Source organism: Chamaea fasciata, unplaced genomic scaffold (genome assembly GCF_029207755.1).
Source record: "Chamaea fasciata isolate MVZ Bird 193981 ecotype frontalis unplaced genomic scaffold, bChaFas1.0.hap1 SCAF_13, whole genome shotgun sequence".
NCBI classification, from domain to species: Eukaryota; Metazoa; Chordata; class Aves; order Passeriformes; family Sylviidae; genus Chamaea; species Chamaea fasciata.
The window spans coordinates 9,943,178-9,955,735 of NW_027094098.1; the positions used below are offsets into that span (position 1 = coordinate 9,943,178).

At 55.4% G+C, this 12,558-nt stretch overlaps 1 protein-coding gene across 3 annotated transcripts in view; it reads left to right on the plus strand.

The window, feature by feature from the left end:
* The first annotated feature begins 6,741 nt into the window (after nucleotides 1–6,741).
* Nucleotides 6,742–12,558, plus strand: part of PLXNA1 (plexin A1) — a 115,531-nt gene continuing 109,714 nt past the window's right edge. Inside the window, exon 1 of one of the 3 annotated variants that reach the window (XM_066195574.1) lies at nucleotides 6,742–6,997. The gene's annotated coding sequence lies outside the window, so the exon portion shown is untranslated. Of the gene's footprint in view, nucleotides 6,998–7,979; nucleotides 9,064–12,558 lie in introns of those variants that run through there. The other 2 variants (XM_066195572.1, XM_066195573.1) reach the window with 2 other exon arrangements.

Genomic DNA, 12,558 nt, shown 5'->3' on the forward strand with positions numbered 1-12,558 from the left:
GCCGCCTCAGAAGGAGAAGGAACACGGTGAATTACAGACCCACATCAGGAGGGTTCATGGCCAGGAAGCTCAAGCCAAGATGCCACAGGTACCCTCAGGTGGCGGTGTCCTGCTGCCCTGGGGTGAGGCTTGTGGCACTTGGTATTTCACAGGCCTGAACGTTTCTTCCTCACCAAGGCTCGTGATGCTCCTCAAGGGATCTCGGTGCTGCAATATAACATCCCTGTATAGGGAAATTGTCTTAAGTAATGGTTTCTGCAGATTTTTTTAAGGTGTATTTATCCTATCTTTTATTGGAATAGAATTAAAGCAAAATTAGAAACTAAAATAACTTTAATTACGAATTTCATGATTCAGTATGTTGTAAATCTTTCAGCATAATATTGTGCCATAAAAATGCTATTTTGTGATAATTATTATTATTGTAATTAATGTTCCTTAATTGCTGATGTCGCAGGCATGTGTTATCTCCCAGGTTTTCCTGCAGTGTCTCTGGAGGAGCTCTTCCACGGCGGGGGAAACGCAGAGGATCCAGGTGGGACCCGGGGCAGGCGCTGGCTGTGTGCACGTGGCTGGGTGTCCATGTGCCCGAGTGGTGCTGCCAGCCTAGCCCACCCTGTGGATTGCTCTCAGTACTTCCCAGACAAGCAGGGTGCTACAAGCTGTGATTAATGCCTCTGCTTCAGGCTTTGCTGTGCTCATACAAACACACAAGCTCCTGACAGGGAGATGGGCTGAGTGTGGCTGAGGGCTCTGCCTTTGGTCCAGTGAGAGCACCCCAGGGTGCCCATCTGTCCTTGCAGGGGTAGGTGCAGATACTTGTGAGGAGGAGATGCAGGGTATGAGCAAGGGGAATATGTGATGGAGAACTAAGACGGGCCAGAGGGAGGTGGGGAGAAGGCAGTGGAGTGGAAAAGTGGTGGGATGGATGCAGTGGCCAGAGCAGGGCTTAGCAGTTCTCTTAGCATCCTCTATCAGCTTGAAGGATGCTGCTGGGGTCTGGGAGGCAGCGGCAGAGAGTGGATCTTTGGGCCCAGGTGTGAGGGAGGAGCAGCAGCACGGGGATGGAAAATGCCTGATGCCAAGTGCGTGAATTTTTCATGTGACCCAGAGGCCTCACTTGTGACAGCATGGGGCTGCCCAGGCCCAGCTGAGAGAGGGAAGGCATGAAAATAGCCACTGAACCACCTGCTTCACAGTGGTGAGTGTATATGGGATGAAGCTGAAACCAGGATACATTTTTAATGACTCAGGCAGGGCTGGGTTTCTTTAAATAAGACTAGACAATGCATATGGGCTCCCGAAGCTGTGTAGTGCACCACAAATGCATTATTTACAGCAGCTTCTTCCTTGTCCATTTTAATTTTACATGGGTACTGGAGAAAGGGAAGGGACTCCTTGGTGTCTCATGGCCACCCACTTGTTCCATGTGACAGAGGTGAATTTTTGAGCCACCAAAGGATTTGGTGTTGATCTTTCCACTGACTTGAGTCATGGGGAAAAGAGTCATCCTTGAAATGGAGCCTGGCACCTAGGAGTGGAGGGAGCTATAGCCTGAAGTTTCGTCTGACTGATGCTTCATCAGGTCTTGATAATGCCATCCCATGGATGAAATGCAGGGGGGATGTTCCTAGGGCGCTGCAGCCTTCCCTCGTGCTCAGCACAGAATCTCTGCTCCCTGCAGTGCTGGAGGACCAGAAAGCCTTCGCAAAGTGGACACTAACACATGATCCTAGGCGTGAGGGAGGAGGTGAATCTGCGCCATGGAGATGGTCCTCAGCTGACCCTGGCAGGGGAGGGCGTGGAGTGGGCGGGAATAAAGAGCAGTGCAGGGGGCTGTGGCAGAGCCCGGGAGGAGAAGCTCTCCAAAGGACACAAAGTTTCCCAGTGTCTCTTCCACTGGCTGTTGCCGTGGCTCCCGGTGGGAGGGGTGCACCTGCACCATGTGGCAGTGGTGCCACCTCCATGGTAGTGCATCTTGGAGACTTGTGGACCTGGGGAAAGGGCCAGTGACTTTTTCCCATCTTCAACATTGCCCTGACTCGAAGTCTGTGCTTGGTGCACCTTGTGTGGGGATGTCGGACTGCCAGGGGAAGCACAAATTGGTTCCAGCCCTCCCGAGTGGCTGCTAAGGTGGGATCAAAGTCTCGGAGCTGATGGACATGAGGCTGCTTTCCCCAGCACTGCCAGGCCTGGGAGGGTTGAGATGGCAGCTTGACGGCTTGGAAAATAGGCTGAGATGAAGGAATATCAATACGAGAGCGAGCTGTTCCTGCCGAACAGCCCCGGGGCAGCTAACGTGAAATGCTGGTTGTCTCGGAGGAGTTGACAGGTGTCTGCATCAGGCATCCTGCTAATTAAGCACCGTCATGAGTCACAGGGCTGGGGATGAAGGAGCTGGGAAGGAGCTCAGCCGGAGCAGGTATTGCCAGAGGGGATCTCTGCAGGACCTCCCTGCCCGCCGGGGATGGGCTGGTGTATGCATGATTTGTCGGCTGGTGGATACAAAGTCATCGGGGCGGGTCTTTTGGGAGCTGAGGATCAGCTTCGAGAAGAGCACAGCTAGCCATCCCACTGGGTGTCTGTCTTCCCCCATTGCGGCTGCGTGTCCTTACCTGGGTCCCATGTGCCGGCACTGATGTCCAGACCAATCTCCTGTCACAGACCTGGCAGGGGCCCCCGGAGCATCTCCCACACCCACAGCTCCCAGCAGCCATCCCATCAAACCTCTTCCCAAATCAAGGTGTGCATCACTGCCAGTATAACAGGCTAAGAAAACGAGGGTATTCCCAGACTCGTCTTTCTCCTGATCCCCTTCAAGAAGATCCTCTTCTTACTGAAGTGAACAGTGGTGCTGCCAGCCCAGCGAGGCCTCTGCCAGAAAATTCCCAGGACCATGAGCATTGTGGGGTGGACAAAGGGGCTGCTTGCCTCTTTGTGGACACCGGTGATCCGAAGGGGCCCTGTAACAGCAGGCAGAGGGTGAGAGCTGTTCCAGCAGACAGCAGAGTGCCTTCCTTTCTGGGCAGAACCGGGAGCGAAGGAATGCTGGCGACAGCCCCTGTGCCGCTCTGTGTCCTTTCCCCGTGTGCCTCTCCAGCACCTTTTGCCCACTGCCCTCCGTGCCTCTGCAGCTGTGATCCCCTGAAAAATGGCTCTATTCATTACCCATTTTAATTTCACCCTGGATCCCCAGAGCTCCGCAGACACAGTTTGTTATCCTGGCTGTCAAGAAGCTTAAAGAGCTGCTGATGCCTCCTGGAAAATTTTGACAAACCCTCTGGTCTGACCCAGTGCTGCTCCCCAGCCTGGCTGCTCAGCCTTTCTGCTCCTGAGGCTGGATTAGCAAAGACGTCTTTGAGGGTGGGAGGAGGGAAAAAACCCCATTGTTGCTATCTGGGCAGAGTGGATCTCTCCTGGTGCCCATGCCCATCAGGGGGATTGCCTGGGACCATCTGGGCAGAGCAGAGCTGCAGAGTTTGGCTGTGAAGATCCCCAAAGCCCACGTTTGGATGCCAGACTGGGCCAGTCAGATTTCACAGCCTAAAAACCTTCGGGCTGAGGCCACTGGGTTTCTCTCATCCTTGTGTATTCAGAGCAGGGGGTTTAAACTCGGGTTGCAGGTTCTTGGGGGTTCATTTTCTGATAATTTTTCCACCTGTGGGTGATAACCAAGGGAAGTGACATGGTCTTGACTCCTGCACTGTGCAGTACTCTGCCTTTGAAGAGAATTTTTTACCAATCAAAAACTGCAAAAAGAAAAAAAAATCAAAAAATGCAAACATTAGGAAAAAAGTGATTTTTTTTTCTGATTATTTTTTGGTCCCTCACCACTCAGACCGGGAGAGCAGAATAGAAGAGCCTTCCCATCTCTTTGGGCTCTCTCCAGTGACCTAATCTTCTCCCAGTTAGTTTCTGTTTTTGACAAAGTAGTTGTCAGGCTCCTTTTAGAGAACAAGATGCCCCTCGGTCTCTCTGGTGCCACAGGCAAAGTGTCCCAGGCACCCCAAGAACAGTTTTTGTCTCAATGTAATTTTGGTCGAGGTTGGCTGAGAAGCGCCGAGTCAGCGTTTAGCGCAATGAGAAGGAGCCGGGTGATCCCCTCACCCCTCACCGCTGGGATTTGGATCCAGCTGCCTCCGGAGCCATCCTCTGCCCCCAGCCCTCCCTCCCAGCACCCTGCGGAGCTCAGGAGTGCTTTTGAGGTGCCACTCAAGCCGCTGTCCTCGGGGCACAGCCAGGCAGTCAGCCCGCGGGGTCTGGCGGCAGGCGGGTGAGGATCAGCAGGGAGGTTGTGGATGAACAGCGTAGCCCCCTGGGAGGCAGGATAAAAGGCCAAGCTTCCTGAGATAACGAGAGTCTCTCTGCGGGGGTGAGGTGCCCAGACGTGGAGGGAAGCCATGTGAGTGACAAGCGTGTCCCAGTGCCCGCTGGGCGTGGTGTGGAATGAGCCATCGGACCAGCCATGGGAGTTCTGCGGGTCACTGGGAGCCTGAGGCTGTTTCCCACCCACTACAAACCCGGCATCTCCCCTGCCAGCTCCCTCCTGACCCTTGCTGGGCACGGGCATGGGTGGTTCTTGGATTTTCCTTCTGTCTTCTTTCATTCCCTTCTCTCAGGGCTGTGCCCTCCTCGGTAATCAGGAAGGGGCTGGTGGTGAACTCTCAGCCAGGTGCCTGTTCTTTTCTCAGTTCCTCCACTTTGGTTCCCCTTGTCACTGGATGTATGTGGACAAATACATCTTCTAGCAAAAATTAATCGCTCCAGTTTCCTATCCCAGGGGCACACGGGAATGGTAGCACTGGCCCGGGAGTTGGTACTGCTGCATCGCTCAGTCCTGCTCTGGGGAGGGAGAACTCATCCCTCTCTTTCTGCCTCTGTGGCAGGAGACAACAGCCCTGGGACCAAGGTCTGCTGGCACCAGCCCTGGGAGAGAGTGGATTTAAAAGCAGTAGTGGGAGATTGCCTGAATATCTCTCCCTTCTTTTTTATTCATTTAAGAGGTTTTGCTGTCTCGGTAACTCCCCTGAGAGACAGGAGCAGCAGCCTCTTTGGATGTGAATACCTGACAAGTTTTTAATGTGAAAGGAATTCACTAAATTTAGTCTCTTTGAGAAAGGGAAAAAAAAAAAAAAAAAAAAAAAAAAGGAGAAGTGTTTCTTTCAGTCTGGGGGAAGTGATCCAAATCCCAGCCACTTCCCTGCCGGCAGAGCTTGATGATGTCTTCTCTGTCTTGAAAGCTTTTAAGTCTGGGCCCCATGTGTGTCTCTGCACAAACAAGAGGTGGGAGAATGGCAGCCACTGATGCCATTTTGTTCCCTGGGGGAACAGGCCTGTTCTCAGCCCCTCTGGCCTCCTGGAAATGAATGCTGGTGAGGGCTGGATGGGGAGAAAAATGAGAAGAAAACCTTGTTGTCTAAGTTGCAGGGACATCATCTCTGCTCTCAGGTGGGCTCTGAGTGAGGTGTGAGCACTGAGATGCTGAGGGTGCTGAGGGGAGTGCAGCTCGGCTGTTAAACTCAACCGAATGACCCTTCTTCTCCATTTTCTTCCCTACTCTCACTGGAGCCTCTGAAAGTCCGTTTTCTTCTCTGTTCTGGTACTTGAGACTCACCTGTGCCTTGTGCTCTCCTTTCATGTCCTCCCCCAAAGTGCCCTGAGCTGCTCTCCACAGCTTTGGAATTCAGTTCTTCCTGTCAGAGAAGGCAAGCGGCTCCTAGGGGTTTGTAGACACACACACACACACCTGCTGGGATCTTGCAGAGGAGGTCTATATGTGTGTCTGCACAAGGTGAGCACACACCTTCCTCCACAGATGGGGCAGCTCCTAGACTCCCATGGTGTGTAAAGGACAAAGTGTCCCTGTGTTGAGCTAAAGGTCTGGCTGGTTGTAGCCAGGAAAACCTGACTGAACAACCCACCTTGCACCGATTGCCCTGTGCTGCAGCACATGGTGGGGTCCCAGTGAACCAGGACCATTTACAGCTCCATCTCCTGATGGGGAGGTCTGGGGAGATCCACTCCCTGTCGTTTCCATCCCAAAGGTCTCTTCTGAAATCTGTGGAGGTTCTGATGACAAACACTCTATTTATTCCTGCTGATTTTTACAAAGGTCCCTCCCTGATGTAGAAATGATGTAGCATTTCATTAGGGCGTAACCAAACACAGGACAGGGGAGAGGAAGGGTGCCACTGTGGCACTGCTGTCTCTGGGAAGGGGCTCTGTGACTGGCATGGTGAGAGGGAATAGTAGGGGAAAGTTACAAGAATGGATAATACCGAGAGTGCTTAAAAAAGACAAGCAACCGCTTCAGACCTGTAATGAATATCTTTTAATGTTCTTTATTATTTTTCTCCCCTTTTGTAATTTTAATTTCAGGTGGAGTGGATGCGGTGCCAGTGAGCAGATGCTGAATGGAGAGCCCTGGGGAACGAAGTGCTGCCGCGGGGTGCAGGGGAGCGGCGGCCGAGGACGCTCCGGTGGGCGCGGAGCCCTGCTCGCACCGCAGCCCCACGCGGTGGCCGCCGCTCGGGGACCCCTTTTAGCGGGGGCCCCCGTCCGTCCCCTGGCGGCATCGCCCCTTTAAGGGCGGGCGGGGGGCGGGGCGGCCCCGCCCAGCTCTCCCCGCCCCCTTTTCCCCCTTGGGCGCCCCCTGGAGGCGGCGCGTGCGGGCGCGCCCCCGCCTCCCCTCCCTCCCCTCGCGCCGCCGGTGCAGGGCGTGAGCGCGTGCGCGCGGCGGGGGCGCGCAGCGGGCGGCGTTCCGTCGGGGCCCCGCGCCCCGTCCCATTCATGCGGGGCAGCGGCGGCGGCGAGAGCGAGGCGGGCGCGGAGCCCCGGGCGGCGGCGGCGGCGGCGGCGGGGGGAGGCGGGCGCGGAGGAGGAGGGGACGGAGGAGAAGGAGGCAGTGGCGGCGGAGAAGGCGGCGGCGGCCCGGCGGGCGGCTTGGTGTGGAATGCAATTATGGCTGGCACGGCGGAGGCGAGCGGGGACCGGAGCCGTGAGTAACCCGGCTGCAACTTTCGGGCGCGGCGGGATGTGCCCGATTGGTCGGTTCGTTGAAAAAAATGCGGATTTGGCTTTATTGCTCCCTAAAAAAAAATTGGTTTTATTGCTACCGCGGCGACAGCGCAGGGCTGGCCCGGGCAGGGCTCGGCGGCCCCGTCGGGGGGCGCGGAGGGGCCGCGGCGGCCGGGCAGGGCTGGGCCGGGCAGGGCCGGCGCCGCGCTGCTGCCGCCGGGACCTGCCCGCATTGCGCCCCGCGGCTCCGGGAGCCGCCTCCCGCGGGGGACAAAACCGCGCCGGGACCGAGCCTCTTTCTTTATCCGCTGCACGCCCCGCGTGGGTCTCGTAGCGGTGTGTGTCGGGGACCGGGCAGGTGCGGGCTGGACGGGCTGAGGGCCGCCTGCCCGCTCGGTGCTGCTCCGGCCGGGGCAGGCACCCGGTGCCAGCGGTGCCTCCCTGCCCGGTGTAGCGGCGGGGCTTGGCCGCCTCCCTCCTCCGCCACCTCCCCGCTGCACCCTCCCGCCCCGGCTCTCGGTGGCGTTCGCTGCCCCAGCCCCGCTGCCCACCCGGGTCCGGCACTGCTGGGGACGTGAACCGAGCTCAGGCTTTCCCGTGCTCACCGCCTTGGATCACACATCTGCCCTGCCCTGCATCCCCGCTGTCATTCCCGCATCGTGCTGCCCCACATCCTCCCTGTCATCCCTGTGTCCGCACTGCCCCATATCCCCCCCTGCCATCCCCGCATTGTGCTATCCCATATCCATTCACGCATTCTCGCTGCTTTACATCCCCGCATCCCGCCGGGGCGCGGTGAGCGGCATCCGGGCTGGGCTCGTCCCGAAGCCCACAGCGCCGCCGTTCCCCAGCCGCCGACGGGGAGGTGCCGTGGGCGCCCTGCGGGATGGGATGGGATAGGGTGGGATGGCTGCCGGTCGCCCTCGTTATGATCGTTACTGTTGTGATCGCGCTATAGTTTGGCAGCGCAGCGCTGGGCACCTCCGAGCGAGGCTTGGGAGGCTGCGGTACCGTGTGGGGGGCTGCGCCTCCCGCCGCCGTTATGAACGTGGAAGGTGGCGAATAAAGCCGGCTGCGCGCTCGGTGTCCTTTAGCCCCTTCCCATTCCTGCCCGGCGAACACACAGCCGCAGCTCCGGCGTGCGATCGGGGAGGGATTCGCAAAATCTCTGCTCTATGCCGAAATAAATCCCGGAATCCCGCAATCGCCTTCTCCTCCCTTGTCTTCCTTGCGGGGAAATTCTTCTGCCTCTGGCCGAGCGCCGGGGTAGGGGGAGCCAGGGGACGGGGGCTGGTGTGTAAACAGGGCTTAACATGAAGGTCACTGGTTAAAGAGGAGACGGATGGGAGAGAAAAGACAGGCATTAACCTCACTTGTTAGCTCCCCCCTGGCTCCTGCTTGGAGAGGACAAAACAAAAGCAGAACCTGCTAACGGGGGGGGGGATGAATATTCATGATCCTCCTCGTATGCTCCGGGACACGGAGGGGAGAAAAGTTGGGCAGATGAGCCGCCTCCCGAAGCTGCTTTTCCTCCAGCTTGCGAGAAAATCCTTTTCTGCTGAGCGAGAGCTGTGTCGGGGGGAATTACCAGCCTTTTGCTGGATTTCTTTTTCAACATTTTTATTTTTTATTTTCTTTTGTGTGTGGCTGCAAAAATTAAAAAAAAAAAAATTAAAAAAAAAAAAAGAAGAGCTGAAGCTATTGACTACATCAAAGGTTATCCATTTGAAAACACCATTTTCCTCTGAACAGCGGCTAATTGCTTCCTGAACAATCCCAGGGTCTTTTGTATATACTCAGTGGGTAAAATGAGTGACTTGATGTCTCTCTCTCAAGACACTGGTGACCGAACAGGGCGGAAAGGTGGAGAAGCCAAGGAAAAGCAGTGGGGCAGATGCCTCTGGGAGGATGCATGGATGATTTCCTAAGTGCCTGCAAGGAGGGAAGGTTTTTTTCTTCTTCCCGCTCGCCGCCGAGTGATCTGCTGGTGCCAGTGGATGCCGGTGCCGGCAGCGGTGTGGCGACACGGGGCTATAAGGAAGGCTGGTAAGGAAGTTTGGATTCAAAATACCCGATCGTGCGTATGATCTGGTGCTCCCCATCCGCCGGTGGCTTTGGCTGCCGGTTGCACTCCTCCGAGAGAGGCAAGCCTGGATGCGCTCGCTGCTCTCCAGGGACTGCGGGGAGGCAGCGCCGAGGGCTGGCTCGCTCCTGTTCCGTTGAGTGGCTGGGCTTTCTGCAGCTGCTGCCCTGAAGATTAAAGTTTTGGCGACATTGCTTTTGTTAGCATGGTGATAGCGGCGTCGGGGAGAGTTTTCCCCTCTTGGCTTTTTTTTTATTTTTTATTTTTTTAATAGAAGCATATGATTTGGAGGAGAGCGCAGGCATCCGCCTTCGTGCACGCTCGGGCTGTGCACGGAGCTGCGGAGCAGAGCCCTTGTGCTCCGTCACACAAAGCCCTTTCCCCGAGCGAGGCAGTGCCCTGCGAGAGATAAACAAACTCCTCTGAACTCCGCTGGAGACGGGGCCGAGGGCCATGTCGGCGGCTCCCGGGGAGCGTGTTTCAGCGGGGCTTTGCGCAGCCGAAATGGAAGAGGGTAATAAAGCGGCGCTGCTGCATGCTGGCAGGGCTGCCTCCCCTCCTCCATGGCGGCGGCAGCCGGGGCTGGCCCCTGCCCTGCTCCCTGCGTGCAGATGTCACGCCAGGCCGGTTATTTCCGTGGGTTCGCTGCCTTTGACTTCTGCCGAACAAAGCGAAGGATCTGGCCCTGGGACCGAGCTTAATGAAGGGAGCTCGGATGTGTTTATTCTCTAGGCTGAGTGTGGGTCAGGGCCTTTGTTGCTGCCTGCCTTGCTCCTGGCTGCAGCACTCACTGCCGCCGAGAGCCGGACCCGGCCCTGAGCTGGCGATTTCTGAGCAGCAGAGACTGGTGCTGCCGTGCTGGCGACACTGGCTCCCTGCAAACCGGAGGGAGCATTACCTGTACTGGGCTTCTGCTGAGTCTCACTGGGCTTTGTTCTAATTGCCTTTCTGTGCGGGGTGTTTTGGTGCCTTGGTCGTTTGTGTCTTCATTGAGGAGTCAGACATGGTTTTTGGCAGCTCTGGCTAAATGGAAGGGGAACCTTGGAAAAGCCAGGACAGCAGAGGTGCTGGCATGTCTCTGTGCAGCAACAGGAGGGTGGGCATGGGTCACCACAATGCCCATGATGCCATCCTCACTGCCTGCAAGTTTGAATTTTTCACTGATCTGAACTGGTGGAATGTATGTCTCAAGAACCTGGGTTGTTGTTGTCTCTGATCCATGAATGTCGCCTTCAAGTTTGTGGCTATGAGGAAGAAACTGCTGAGTAGAGGGTTCCTGGCCAGGGTTTGACTAGTGGGTGGCTTGGTGATGTACAGTGTGTGTAGAGGAAGGCCCAAAGGCCAGAAATTACGAGTGATGAGGAGCTTGGTTCCTCATGGACCATGACTCCTTACCTTTCCTGAGTTTGGATTGGGGCCCCTTTTCCCAGCAGGGGACTAAATGCCATGGCTTCGTGCAAAATGAGGAGGAGCAAGCGTTTGCCACCATCCACTGGTGAGGTGGCTGGTTTGGCTTTAGACTGTAGACAGCCAGCTTCTTCTCTGGCTGTAGCCTGGGAAGTGTTCCATGCAGTGCTATGGGGAACATCCCACCACAGATTTGTGGTGCCTGGTGAGAACATGTGTGCTCTGACACATCCCTGACCCACAGCCTCACCTGTGCCCGTCTTAGTCTTCCCCAGGGTGCAGCATGGAAGCCGTGTAGATACCCCAACATGGTCTGCCTGCCATACTTGGAAGTCACATTTGAGCAAGCATCTTGTGCATCATGGAGGAGAAAAGCTGCAGATAATAAGTAAGTTTTGATGTTTTCAGTGCCAGGCAGGGGCAGTCCTGGCTCTTCTGCCCTGCACTTGGCATGGGGTGTAGCCAAACCCACACCTTCCCATGGGTTTGTCAGTGTGTGGCCAGACACAGGAGGGTGTCCTTGTTTGCCTTGGTTCCCTGAGCCCTCTGCAGCTGCCTCCAGCCCTTGTTCCAGGCGGAACATTTGAAAGCTGCCATTTAAAAACCCGAATGAAAAAAATTTCAAAGTTTATTTTCCCTTGAGCCAAGGCTTGGCACACCTCCTCTTTGTTGCTGGTGTGCCGAGATGTTTGAGTCAGGAAGAAAACTCCACATCCAGATCGTTGGGCTCACTCTCCACAAACATTTTTTGCTCCTTTCTCCTCTGAAGTTGCCATGCATGGTGCAAGATGGACTATATTGGGTGATTCTTCTGTCCCCATGGTGTCTTGATGTAATGAGAGCCAAATCCACCCCTGCCCTGTGGGCTGCTGGTCTGTGCCCGAGGCCAGAGACCCTTGTGAGCTGCCTGAATCACAGAGGAGATTTTTTATTGCTGGGGTCAACTCAGGGCCTGGTGCGAGCCAGGGTGTGATATCCTCTTTACTCCTTGAGCTGAGATTGTGAGGGATTTTGCTGGAGAAAGTGCCCGAGGTGAGAACATGCCAGGGGTGCTGGGGACAGGCTGCATGGCTCTGGGAGATGTGCTGTGCAGGGACCATCTCTTCCTCATCTCTCCTCCTCTTCACTGGCGGCCTGCAGAGCATCCCTGCGGCTCGCTGCCCACCTACCCATCCTGAGCATCCCACAATCTGCCAGCCAAATTGGCACAGAGACCCAGGAGCGCTGGTAATCCAATTTGGGCAGTTTAGCTGCACTTTGCTCTCCGTGCTGCTGGCCGGAGCTCGGGAGCTTTAATCCGGCTAATGACCCCAGCTTGAGTAACCACGACCATTTGCTTGATTCAGTTTTCCTTTCTGTCAGCGAGGGCGAATGGGCTGAGGCTGTTTCTGAGTCCTGTCCGCGGTATCAGGAACGGTTTCCAGGTATAGGTATGTGTAGGGACTGGAGGGTGAGGGCAGAGTGGGGGGACACTGCAATCCATGCTTTCTCTTTGGGAGATTTCTCCTTCCCTCTTCCCATTTTTCATCTTCTCTCCCTCTTTTTCTGGTAAAGATAAGCCCTTCTTCCGGAGTTATTTTGCAACATAGTATTATTTTCAGAAAGGCAAAGCCAAGAAAAATAAAAGCCTGTCTCTTCCTTGGGTTGCCTACTGTTTAATGTAAAAAATACAGGGGTGGTAATTGCATTAAAACATATATAATTATACTGGAGGGAGGAAAAAAAATCCTGCTAATTGCACATGTGTTTTGAACTGATAAATGTTGAGTGATTCTTTGTGTTTTCTTGGGAGTTTGGAGGAGCAGAGATGCAGTCTGGCATGTGAAGGGTTGGGAGTGGAGATGGTTTCCCAAAATTATTGGGAAGCTTGGGTGCTCTGAGCACCTCTGGGGTAGTGTCAGTGTTGGGGGCTCGATCCTTTGCAGATCATCATCTGGTGCGACCCTCATCCAGGCAAGTCTTGGTGTCATTGTAGGTACCTTGCGAGTCTCTTTGCTTTTTATGTTCATTAAACAATTGTGTGTCAAAATATTCAGGCTCTCTCACAGAAA